Source organism: Chiloscyllium plagiosum, unplaced genomic scaffold (assembly GCF_037043375.1).
Source record: "Chiloscyllium plagiosum isolate Xiang-an unplaced genomic scaffold, Cpla_swu_hap1 HiC_scaffold_16, whole genome shotgun sequence".
NCBI classification, from domain to species: domain Eukaryota; kingdom Metazoa; phylum Chordata; class Chondrichthyes; order Orectolobiformes; family Hemiscylliidae; genus Chiloscyllium; species Chiloscyllium plagiosum.
In genome coordinates, this window is record NW_028270154.1 from 52,814,445 (window position 1) to 52,828,162 (window position 13,718).

Below are 13,718 nucleotides of genomic sequence, written 5' to 3' on the forward strand. Positions count from 1 at the left end.
GCACGATAGAAGACAAGGACAATGAGTGAGTATTGGCAAAGATGGCAGATAACATCCTGGATTTGGTCAGATCATGAGAGACAGATCAGTTAGACAGGATGTGGCTGAATTTGATGCGAGGTGTGGTGAGCATCTGAGGGTTTCTTCCTTGGCACTTGGGGACACGAGAGTGTAGCTGCAATCTGAGAAAGGGTAAGTGTGAATATGTGTGTGGTGATGGCTGGAGAGGAATAGCTCTGTGGCAAGTACAATTTGTGAAAAGTCTCTATCAGAGATGTGGCGATATCTGCTCACACTTCATCTTCAGTATTGAGTATCAATCAGGTCTCTTTAACTGGTTAGTGCTCAGTCCTTTAGATACCTGTCTTGAGGCAGGGAATTGACCTCTGATGAAGGAGAGACCTCAGAGGGTACACCATCACATCCATCCTCCACATCTTCTACTAGTTTAGGTGTGCATGTTGGCTGAAACCACTACATCAACAGGTTACAGCATCACACAGGCATTAAACTGAATGTCAGAGTTTGTAAAGTCCAAGCCTCAGATGGATGAAAACCTCTGGAGTCATCTCGGTGAGGGCAGATGTCAGATATCTACTGGATGGTGCATAAAATCTGGAAAAGATTCTAAAGGCCACACAAAAGCTGGCAAGCAAACTGGAGAGTGTATCCAGACCATGAGTGGTGCAATTATCCTTCCATACTGGCAACTTGCATGGAGGAATGAATCAACAGAATTTTCCCAGGATGCTAAGTCCACATTTTACTGTCACAGAGTACAAGTCAGCAGAATCACTGTAAAAGAAATATAGAGTGCATGGGGTGTCTGGTAACTGGGGAGAGCCAACGGGACCTCACAACAGCACAGGAGTAACAGCCATTTGGATTTTTGGACCCCTCTTATTGTTCTTGTGATGATCATTGGACTGCATAATTTAGATCAGAGTGGTGCTGGAAAAGCACAGCAGGTCAGACAGCATCCGAGGAGCATCCTCCTCCTCCTCCTGCTGCTCTTCGGATGCTGTCTGACCTGCTGTGCTTTTCCAGCACCACTCTGATCTAAACTCTTGTTTCCAGCATCTGCAGTCCTCACTTTTGCCCATTGGACTGCATAGACCACCACCTTTTGAGTAGATCATTTTAAATAACTAAAAATATCTTTAAAATACTCTATAGATTTATTTAATATTTAAGTGTACAAGTATCAGGAGCTCTTGTGGACAGCATTTCCTCTAATATTTTTCAGAGGTGCTGATTCTAATTTCCATATGTGGTATATAGAAGCAGCTGCATGCATATAGAGCCACGCACCTTAAAGGGAGCATTGTTTATGGGCTAGTAATAGAGTTTCTATCTCTGAAACCAGGAAGCCTGGGTCCAAATCCCACCTACTTCAGAGTTATGTAATAACATAACTCTGGAGTGGGCGGCACGGTGGGCCAGTGGTTAGCACTGCTGCCTCACAGCGCCAGAGACCTGGGTTCAATTCCCGCCTCAGGCGACTGACTGTGTGGAGTTTGCACGTTCTCCCCGTGTCTGCGTGGGTTTCCTCCGGGTGCTCCGGTTTCCTCCCACAGTCCAAAAATGTGCAGGTCAGGTGAATTGGCCATGCTAAATTGCCCATAGTGTTAGGTAAGGGGTAAATGTAGGGGTATGGGTGGGTTGCGCTTCGGCGGGGTGGTGTGGACTTGTTGGGCCGAAGGGCCTGTTTCCACACTGTAAGTAATCTAATCTAATCTAACATCTCTGAATGCATTGTTCCGAAGGTATTTTCAATTTCTTTGGAAATTGATTTTGAAAACCTGCCTATTAGAGCTTTTGCATCGAAAACTATTTTGCAGTAGCTTATTTGAAAGCCCATGAATGGCCACAATTAGCAGAATTCATTGGGTGATCTATTCAGTCTACTGGCATAGCTTGTTACATGAGCACAGCTGGCATCTAATATAATGCTTTTTAAACAAGCATAAAAGGTTATGGGAATCTCATTTGTACTTGAATTATTTCAATTATTTTACTGCATCTGCTGAATTTGGGCAAACCTTCACTGTATCATTAGGTATTTATAGACTTTTGCATTGTCAAGGTGATCCATTCCATTGGGGAGGAAACGGAAATTATTTGTTGAAACATACTTTGTACATTCTGACGTAATAAATTATAGGGAACCAGCGACACAACCGTGGCTTGAAATGTATCTCCAAAGAGAACAAAGCTAGCCTTCAGATCCAGCAGAGCTCAATATAGCTCAATTTAAAGGAGTTAAAGTAAGAGCATCACCAATAATAATTGAATTCAGTTGTTGTTCAGAATTTGCTTTCTAGCCTTTTTGACGCTTATATTTTATTGTGAGTTGACTCTGCTAAAGACTAAGATGTGTTATTGAAGCAAAGAAAGAAAACATCTGTTCCATAATTTATTGTGGATATTGATCACAATTGTTTGAGCTTCAAAGATTTAATATTTATTTCTTCATAAAGGTAATTTCTTCTACGTGACTAATCAAAGTTTTTTGGTTAGAGGGAAATGAATGCATTCATTAGAGTCGATAGCATTTTACAATTATTACTTTCATTAGGCTCCACAAAACTATTGATGAAGACAAAAAATTTTGCATGTACAATGTTTCTGTTATGGGTAACTACTGTAAGGCAACAGCTACCTATTTCCCTAAATAGCATTAATATTAAATTACAATATGCAAAATAGTCACATGGATATGTAGTGAGGTATGCTTTTCCTTTGCATGAGTAATAAGAGCTATTAAATATGTTTGTGTGTACTTTTTAGTATATTTATACCTGTCAAGTACACATTTTATGATGTGTGCAGTGAAGTATATCAAGGACAATAATAATAATATATTTAGCTGGAAACGAATAATGTGGATAATACTTCTGTTCACTACAAACTCAAAATCCCATAGAGAGGTTTGTTTTGGTTCAGAGTACAATATGGCACCAGAACTTATCTATTTCTTTACTTATAGTTAAATGATTAGCTTTTGTTTTCAGGAAAATGTTAAACTGTGCATTGAATTTATGTAACAATATGACACCCAGATGCATAATTTATTTTGCAGGGAACTGTAGTATGTGCAGTCAAACCAAATTTGCATCTCACCATGTGTTGGGTTTGCTGCTCCATCCTCTTTGAGTGCAGGAATCTAATCTGAATCATTCACCTCCTGGGTGAGGAGTGATGAACTTGCTCTTGCTTTTGTTCTATATTCACCCTTTGCCCTCTCAGTTTGTCACAATAAGGTTTGTTTGAACATAGATCTCTCTTCCTCTCAGACCAAATGAACTTATATTTTCAGAGGAGCCAAGTTAAACATGTTTTTTTGAATTAACAAAGAGGATGAATTTATTAATTACCGCAAGGAAGAAGAAATGCTATCAAAACACACAGATTAGAAATAAATGGTGATTTGTAAAGATATAAGTTTAAAAAGCAACCAGACCTATGAATTAGTCTTGGAATTGTTCAAAAGGGTTGATAGCTGAATGTTGCAGTCATTGCTATGGAGGTTAATGACAATGTTGGCATTTGAATTTGGTCAGTTTCACAACCCTCAACTTTGAAGTTGATTAAGATTGGATAGTTTTGACTCCTTTTGGTTGTGATTAAATTTAGAATTCAGGGTGCGTGAGACTCATTTTGTTGTCTTGTTTTCCCTTTGGCTGGTTGCTAGTTAGCTGACTTTGAGCACTGAGAGTGATAGAAATCTTTATGTGCAACACAGGGGTAACTAATAGTTCTGTGACTGTGATCTTCACAGCATCCTAACACTTGAATCCTTATGGGTGCTCATGAAAATGTTCAGTCCCAATAGCGCACTCCAGTAAAGTTTTTAATCCCTTCAAAGTGAAAAACACAAAATGTGACTGCAATTTGGGATATATTCCGCCTGCTGTTAAGAGGGGGTGGAAAACCCCTCGTTATCTCTGTAGTCAGAGGATCACAGTCTAGTCAGTTTTGACTTTCACTTTCCCCACTTTTTAAAGGGCTGTTGCTTGAAGTACTCTTTGCATCTATAACACCCATCCTTGTTCTGAGTCAAAAATAAACATAACTAATATTTTGCGACAGTCAAATGGGGCAATCAGCAGTTGGATTTTTATATAACAAACCCATGGAATTGATTGTTCCCTGAATATTATAATGTTCACTGCATATGAACTTCAAAAGCATAAAAGGGTATATAAAAGGAAGTGAATTTGGGTTGGCATTGTGACTCAGTGGTTAGCACTCCTGTCTCACAGCATTGAGGGCCCAGGTTCAATTCTACCCTTGGGCAACTGTCTATGTGGAGTTTGCATATTCTCCCCATGTCTGTGTGGGTTTCCTCCTGTAGTCCAAAGATGGCCATGCTAAATTGCCTGTAGTGTTCAGTGATGTGTAGGTTAGGTGCATTAGTTATGGAAAATGTAGGGTTACAGGGAAAGGGGTGGGATGTCTGAAGGTTGGTGTGGACTTGTTGGGCCAAATGGCCAGTCTCCACACAGTAGGGATTCTATACAATCAAAAGAATTCATCACCTGTGCCACAAGGGTCAGTGTTGGTGGCTCAACTTTTTGCAAGTTATATAAATGACTTGGATGAAGGGATCAAAGGTAAATTTGCAAATGATACAAATATTGGTAGGAAAACAAATTGTGAATAGGATATAAGGAAGCTACAGAAGGACACAGATCAGGTTAATGAAAGGGCAAAGATCTAGCAAATGGAATATAAATGGGGAAATTGTTAAAGTGTCTATTTTTGGCAGGAAGAATGAAAAAAAAGCATGTTATCTTACCAGTGAGAAATTGCAGAGTTCTGAGATGCAGGAGGTCTTGGGTGTCCCAGTGCGTGAACGGCAAAAAGTTAGTGTGAAGGTGGAACAACTATACAGGAAAGCTGAATGATGTTATCATTTATTGCCAGACCTGTACTTGCTGAAGTTTAGAACAGAAACAGGTGGCTTGATTGAACAATGTAAGATTCTGAGCAGTCTTGACTGGGTGAATATGAAAATAATTTTTTTGTCTTTTGAGAGAAGCTAGAACTAGGGATCTCTATTTTAAAATAAAAATATCGCCAAGACAGAGGAGGGAAGAAAATCTTTCTCATGGAAGGTTGAGTGTCAAAAGACAGTGGAAGCAAAGTTTTTTTTTAAGGCTGAGGTAGATTCTTGATAAGCAAGAGAGAGGGGGTTGAACGATTGTTGTGAATCGGCAGGAATGTGGAGTAGTCAGATCAGATCGCCCTTGATCTTAATGCATAGTGAAGTAGGCTTTTGGGACTAAGTCACCTACTCCTATTCCTAATTCATATGTTCGCATTGTCATGGCCAATGGTTAAAAATTCAAAATACTGTGGGCATTTTTCGCTTGGCAATAAACAATAGCATCAACTTTCCTGTAATTCCAAAACGTCTTTTTTGTAAAGAGGCCGCAGTGTAAACAATTCCAGCCTGGCTGTATAGAGGTGTGTTGCCACCTCTGATGGTTCTAAACAGCTGGTGGGACAGGATATGACTTGGGATAGTGTTGCTGCTGTCTGGGATATTGTGTGTAAAATATGATTCCATGAATACGACTGTGTCAAGCTGTTGCTCAACCGGGTGCTCCGGTTTCCTCCCACAGTCCAAAGATGTGCAGGTCAGGTGAATTGGCCATGCTAAATTGCCCATAGTGTTAGGTAAGGAGTAAATGTAGGGGTATGGGTGGGTTGCGCTTCGGCGGGTCGGTGTGGACTTGTTGGGCCGAAGGACCTGTTTCCACACTGTAATGTAATCTAATCTAATCTAATGTGTAAGACAGCTCTTCCAATTTTAGCACAAACCACCAGATGTTGGTAAGGAGGACTCTGCAGGGGCAAAAGAGGTGAGTTTGTTGTTTCTGATACTTGCATTAATGCCAGATGGTTTGTCTAATTATGTTCCTTTTTTCGAGATTTTTTAGAGGTTGGTAGAACTGAATGACTTGCTAGATGATTTCAGAGAGCATGTTGGAGTCAAACTGCATTGCTGCAAGGTTTTCAATGGGTCGCTCAAAACGGTTAGAGCAGTTCTGGGGTCACAATTGATTGGAGAAGAGGACAGTTAGCAACGGAAGTAGAATAGAACTATTTAGTCGGACTGCTGAAAAAACAACCGAACCACGCTGCGTAAGTGCAATTCAGGATTCAGTGAGAAATCAAAAGCGGTTGGATACCTCTTTGCTGTTAGAACTCTGAATAATTCTGGGAGATACCAGAAACTAAGCTAGGGCTCCAGAAAAGTTTTAGAAGCCATTGGGGCTCAGAAAGAGCTGTATACCAACTGTACTTGAGTGCAACTGAGAGTGAGGATGAAGAAACATATAAGCAGTTTTAAGTTTTGAAGCTGAACCAGATTAGTGTTTAGGAAGCAAATCGAGTGGCAAAATTGTCTCTGTGAGGGCCACTGTTAGCAAATATTTGAATGTGTGTCTATGAGAAAGTGATAGAGTGCAGGTTCCAGAAATCCAGGAGAATGCAGGGAGGGTGGGCCATAAGGATATAAACAGTCATTGAGGTTGTTCATGCTGGACAATTCTTGAGGGAGTTTCATGGGTCAGGCTGACAAAAGCGATGAACTTGCTCATTTGCAAGTTTAAATGAGATTTGGAGACCGACATTATCAGCAATGTCTCGTTGGAATTGCTAAGAAATCTGTGGGATATATCTTGAACACATTTGCTGAGAGTATTCAACCATAGTTTGTCTTTTTTTTAATTCATTCATGGGATGAGGACGTCACTGGCCAAGCCAGCATTTATTGCCCATCCCTAATTACCCAGAGAGCAGATGAGATTCAATGACATTGCTGTGGGTCTGGAGTCACATTTAGACCAGACCAGGTAAGGATGGCAGTTTCCTTCCCTGAAAAAACAGTTGTGAACCAGATAAGTTTTTCTAACAATTCACAATGGATTCACAGTTATCATTAGACTCTTACTTCCAGATTTTACTGAGTTCAAATTACACCATCTGCTGTGGCAGGATTTGAACCTGGGTCTTCAGAACATTACCTGGGTGTCTGGATTAATAGCCGAGCAATAATACCACCAGGCAGTTGGCTCTCTATAATCTGCTCCCCATATTTGCCTCATGGTAATTCTAGAATGTTACACAAAAGTCATATTTATCTTTGCGAAGTCTATTTTTTTGTCAATCATCTTTACATGTTTGCTTGAGTAACCTTTTATTTGTAATAAATTCATTATTCTTTATGTAAGGAAACATGGCTGAATTGTTTATAATAGGAAATCAGTTACAGTCTGAGGCCTATACATTGATTAAATTTGCAATTATTGTGAGTATTGTTGGTGTGGGACAAGAAGGGAAACAGTGCATCCCTCCATTCTCCAACATAACACAAACAATTTGTTACCTGTTGCCAACCAGAAAATTGTCCATTTATGTTTACTATTTCCTATTAGCTAGCTAGTCTTTCAATCATGTTAATCTGTTGCCCAACTTCCATTTTAAAATTATGTGACATAATTACATTTAACATGACCCCAACTCCATTCAAGTCTATTACATCACAGATCTGGTTCTTTCTCTGTTCTCCTATAATATGTTCTCTTTAGACGTTCTCTGGGTCTGAAGACTGTTCATATTGATTCTTCTGATGGTGAGAGCTTCAAAAGTCCCTTTTAAACCGAAGGACTTTTAATTCCTTGAAATTCGTTTGGAGGAGGACATCTCCCTGCTGAAACAGGCAATTGTTCCTATCCAATATTGGAAGATCTTTAATCTTGTACCTTTCCTTTGTGGAGAAAGGCTGCCTTGTTACTGCAGTATCCTGAATTTCCAAATCAGACATTTTCTGCTTTACAATATGCTGGATCATTGAATATTGGTCAACACCTCTTAGTGGTTGCTGGCATAGAGTTGTATACACATCATTTTCAATATGTATCAGCAAATGTTTCTCCCAATATGGTGGTAAATCTGTGTTGAAGTAAGACAACGTATTAGTTCATGTATTGATCAGTTTAGATACTTTCATTCACCCTCAGTGATTACATTATTGGTCAACATTTACACTTGCTTGATCCTGCTTTTTGAGGATTGCTTCTTGCTTGGAAGGATCTCTGACACTTTTACTGAGTATCTATTCTCTCTTGGAATACTTATTATTTCTCTTCCATTATGGAAGGTTCTTTCTCATTAACTTCTTTGCGTGAATAGGTACTTAACAACTTGGTTTTCTGAGACTGTGTTCAGCCTCTGCACATGTTCTGAAAATGAACTGTTGTGTGGCAGATTAATCATTCACCTTTAAAAACTGGGCACTATTTAGAAGCTTATTAAGAACAATGACACGAAGCAGCCTCCATAACTATTTTTCTCAGCAGTTGTAGACAATACAGAATTGTTGCATCTGGACCTTGCTGTCATTGTGATCAACTGAATTGAATGTTGTAGATGCAGGGAGGGAGAAAGTGAGGACTGCAGATGCTGGAGAGTCAGAGTCAAAGTGTGGCACTGAAAAAGCACAGCAGGTCAGTCAGCATCTGAGGAGCAGGAGAGTTGACATTTTGGGCATAAGCCCTTCATCAGTCCTGATACAGAAATTATGCCCGAATCGTCAACTCTCCTACTCCTCAGATGCTGCTTGACCTGCTGTGCTTTTCCAGTGCCACACTTTTTGACTCTGTTGTAGATGCACTTCAGAGAAAACTGATCAATATTTGAGGTAGGTTAGAGCATAAGCTGATGGAGTTATATGAAGTAGGATGGATGGAAGCTGTATGGTGCATAAATATCGCTAAATACCAGCTAGGACAAACTGTCTTTACTATGCTGCATATTCTATGTAATCCAATACATAGAAAAGGGCCATTTAGCTATATTATGTGGAAAAAAGAGGGAACTTGGATTTTTGCATGGAATATAAAACAGATATTACAGCAACTATGTAGTATGTTGGTAAGACCCTATTTGATGTACTATGCATAAATTTGAGCTCCTGATATGAAAAAAATTGTTTTAGAAATAGTTCAGAGAAAGTACACTAAATTGATTCCTGGGATAAAAGACTTATCTTATGAAGAAAGATTGAACATGTCAGGTCTATATTCCCTATAGTTTAGAAGAGTGGAGTACTATTTTGTTGAAACATATCAGATTTTGAGGTATTAAGCAAGGTAGATATTGAGAGGATATTGCCTCTTGGGTGAGAGTAAAACAAAAAACATAATTTAAGAATAAGAGAACTCCCTTTGAATACAGAGATGAGGAGGATTTCTTTCCCCTCTGAGGGTAGTGAGAGTGTAGAATTCTCTTCCCCAGCAGGGGAAAGTTTTAAACTTATTGAAGTCTGAGTTAGATAAGTTTCTAATAGACAAGCAAGTCAAAGTTATAGGGTGTGGACAGGAAAGTGGAGCAGAGGCAACAACCACATCAATAATGATCTTATTGAATGGTGGAACAGACTTAAATGGCCTAATGACCAGTCTCTGCTCCTAAGTTCCATGTTACCATACCATGCTTGCATATAAGAAAGAAAAAAACTTTTTTAAAAGTGAAACCTTGGAGGATCCTATTGTGTACTTCCCTCAATGCAGCAAAACATCAGATTATCAGTAGTCACTTCCACCAGTTCCTCACTCAATCATGTACCCAATTTACCATCATCCACTTAACTTCGTACTTTCCTTTTCCAAATAATTTGCTAATATGACATTTAAAATGTATTTGTTAAAGTCCAGAAAAGTATTTTTGAGTTAATTACCTTCATTAACAATCTCTGAACCTCATTGAAGAACTAAGATCTAAGATCGAAAATGGCGGCGATCTGAGAAGGTCGTACTGCAGAGCCTCGCATCATAGCAGGAATGGGACGGTCCTTTAACCCGCCCAACCCAGATCATCGGGATTTCTTGGAACTCTGGAAAGATTGTGGAGTCCCAGGAAACATCTAAAAATTAACTTACCTGTATTTTTAGCCGTCCAGAAATGCCGAAAAAGGGAGGAGGAGCATCCGAGGCCGGGCCTGCAGTTCAGCCTGCAGCAGCCTTGAAGCCAATTACTCTCCAGGGCCTGATGAACCAGCTCTTGAAATCTCGCGAGATGCTGGGGAAACGGGTTGAAGAGAAGCTGGCTCCAATCTCCCTCATGCTGCAGAAGCATGAGCAGCAGCTGGGAGACTTGGAGAAGAGGACGGATGAGGTGGAGCACAGTGTCACAGTGGTGGAAGCAGATGCCAGTTCATTCAAGGATGAGATCCAAGCCCTGAAGATGCAGGTTTATAATTTGTGTGACCAAGCAGATGATCATTGAAAACAGGGGCAGGAGAAAAACATTCGGATCATCGGTCTGCCTGAGGGTAAGGAAGGTGAGCGGCCTGTGGAATTTGTTGAGGACTGGCTGCCGAAATTTCTTGACTCGGAGACTGGCATGAGAGGATTGAAGATAGAGAGGGCTCACCGGGTCGCAGCACAGAGATCGGGTCTGGGTCAATGTCTTCGTCCTCTCCTGGTGTGGTTCCATCATTACCGGGATAAGCAGAGAGTCATGGAGGGTTCCAGGGTCCAGGGGAAGGATCCAAAGGCCCTAATTTACGAGGGATCTAAGATCATGTTTTTCCAGGACTTTTCAGCGGCGGTGATCCAGAAACGAAAATCTTACCTTGGTGTCAAGAGAAAACTGAGAGAGCTTGGGATTTAGTACTCTCTGAGATATCTGGCAGTGCTTTGGATCACTTTAGATGGATCCATTCATCTCTTTAACACATCGGAGAAGGCAAGATACTTTGTGGACAAACTAACCTAATTTGAACAATTGTAGCATGTATAAATAGTATTGCTTGGGTATGTGTTTATCATTCTGTAAAAGAAACGGAGGGAATCTGGTTGTAGTTTTATTTTTCTTTCTTTTCTTCTATTGATAATTATTTGGTTTAAACTATGTCTGACAGTGGTTAAGATGTACATTTTCAATTTCTAAGTTAGGATATACCAAAGGATGGGTGGGGTATTTATTTCCCCTTTTTTTCATAAAATAATCTTTTAACAAATTTTGTAGATTTGTTAAATGTAATGGTTTTAGTTTATGTAGTTTTTATATTTGGTGGATCATGTGACACTAAGGCTCAGCAGTTTGTGGTTCAGGCTCCTCCTGTCTAGAATTTAAATATAATTGCAGAAGACTATGGCTAATGATTTGAGTAAATGGTGTACCTAGAATATCAAGGGATGTCACTCACCAATTAAGAGGAAGAAGGTACTCTTGAGTCTTAGAAAGGAGAAGGTGGATATTGCTTTGTTACAGTAGACACATTTGGATGACAAGGAGCATCTGAAATTACAGCAGAATGGCTTTGACCGAGTTTATCTTTCATCGTTTAATACCAGAAGTAGGGGGGTAGCTACATTGATCAGAAAAATCTCCCATTTAAATTGTTGGAATGTGTTAAAGACACACACGGGAGGTTTGTAATTCTTAAAGCCTTGATAAATGGGGAAGAATACAGTGTTTTAAATGTTTATTGTGCCCCAGCTCATCCCCTTAAATTTTTGGTAGATGCATTTTCTAAACTGATATGTCTCGAATCCCAGCACATCATTATAGGGGGAGATTTTAACTGTCTCATGGACCCCACAGTAGACAGGTTGCCCAAAGGTCCCTTGATACCCTCTGTACAAACTAAACAGTTAGTGGGTCTGTGTGGGGAGTTAGTGTTGGTGGACGTCTGGAAGCGTCTCCGCCCTACAGGTAGGAATTTTACGTTTTTCTCCAATCCGCACAGATGTCACACCAGGATTGATTTTTTTCTGACCCCTGCGGTAACCCTGGATTTGGTGGCATCTTATACGATTGGTAATATTACCATCGCTGATCATGGTCCAGTGTACCAAATGGTTAAGATTAAGGACATTTCAGTGGGTTCAAGATACTGGCGAATGGACCCCTTTATTCTCATGGACAGTAAGTTTGTGGAGTAGTTCTCGAGGGAATTTCGGGACATTAACATAGGCTCGGTTGATAGCTCATCCGTTCTCTGGGAAACTGCCAAAGCTTATGCTGGGGGTTAGTTATTTCATATTCCATCAGTTGGAAGCGGTAGAAGGATGAGCAGCAATGTCTCCTTGAAGCACGGTTGAAGGCAGCCGAGAAGGCCTACTTTGGCAGACTCTCGTTGGTCAAACTACAGAGGATTATGGCACTGTGGTCTGCATTGAATTCTGTGCTCACGCAGACGGCAAAGAAGGAGCTGTCTTTTGCAAATCAAGGGTTACATCTGCATGGTGACAGGCCAGGCAAATACTTAGCGTATCTCGCCAGAAAGAGGAGTGCCCCACAAACCATTATGGTGATTAGGGAAGGGTCTGGGAACCTAACATGTGATTCTAAAAAGATTAATGTGGCGTTCCAGAGATTTTACTCTAAGTTATACCAATCTGAGGATTGTGAAGAGGGGCAGGCCAAAATGGAATCCTTTTTTAGAGATCTGAAGCTCCCGGGTGCGACTCCCGAATAACAGTCCTTTCTCAATGCCCCGTTATCAGAGCAAGAAGTGCAGGAAGCTGTGAGGCAGCTTCAGAGTGGAAAGACGCCTGGTTCTGATGGACTTCCCAGTGAATTCTATCAGGAATTTATAAATATACTGTCAGGCCCGATGCTGAATATGTTTAATGATTCATACAGTCATGATTGCCTCCCACCATCTCTGAGAGAGGCCAATATTTCACTTACCCTTAAAAAAGGAAGGACCTGAAAGACTGTGCTTCATACAGGCCCATCTCGCTCTTAAATATAGACTTTAAAATCCTTTCTATGGCTCTTGCATTAAGGCTGGAGACTGTGTTATCTTCTATTCTTAAAGAGGATCAGATGGGCTTTATAAAGGGTCGCAGATAGTCATAGAGTCATAGAGATGTACAGCATGGAAACAGACCCTTTGGTCCAACCCGTCCATGCCGACCAGATATTCCAACCCAATCTAGTCCCACCTGCCAGCACCCGGCCCATATCCCTCCAAAACCTTCCTATTCATATACTCATCCAAATGCCTCTTAAATGTTGCAATTGTACCAGCCTCCACCACTTCTTCTGGCAGCTCATTCCATACATGTACCACTCTCTGTATGAAAAGGTTGCCCCGTAGGTCTCTTTTACATTTTTCCCCTCTCGCCCTAAACCTATGCCCTCTAGTTCTGGACTCCCCAACCCCAGAGAAAAGACTTTGCCTATTTATCCTATCCATGCCCCTCATAATTTTGTAAACCTCTATAAGGTCACCCCTCAGCCTCCGAAGCTCCAGGGAAAACTAATAATGTTAGGAGGCTGCTTAACGTAATTCAAGCATGCCAACAGCAGTTAATACAGGGATTGGTGATTTCTCTAGATGCAGGGAAGGCATTTGACCGAGTTGAGTGGCCGTACCTTTGCTATACTCTTGAGCGGTTTGGTTTGGGTAAAGATGGGTAAAGGTTCTCTACGGTGTACCTCTCGCAGCGGTCATTACTAATGGGGTATGATCAAGCAATTTTAATATTTTTGGGGGAAGGCGGCCCTTTCACCATTACTTTTTATGTTGGCGATTGAACGATTGGCGGAGGCCATTCGTAGGGATCCCAATATATCAGCTCCAGAGGTAGGGGCAAAAATACATAAGATCTCGTTGTATACAGACAATTTTCTAATTTCTTTGACAAATCCAGCAGTTTCAGTACCTCGCCTGATACAATGCATTCACG

General features: G+C 40.7%; 1 protein-coding gene across 1 annotated transcript in view; it reads right to left on the reverse strand.

Moving 5' to 3' along the window:
- Window positions 1-7,812: 7,812 nt before the first annotated feature.
- Window positions 7,813-13,718, reverse strand: part of LOC122556701 (uncharacterized) — a 270,756-nt gene continuing 264,850 nt past the window's right edge. The window contains exon 9 of the transcript XR_015759760.1: window positions 7,813-7,965. The gene's annotated coding sequence lies outside the window, so the exon portion shown is untranslated. The remainder of the gene's footprint in view (window positions 7,966-13,718) is intronic.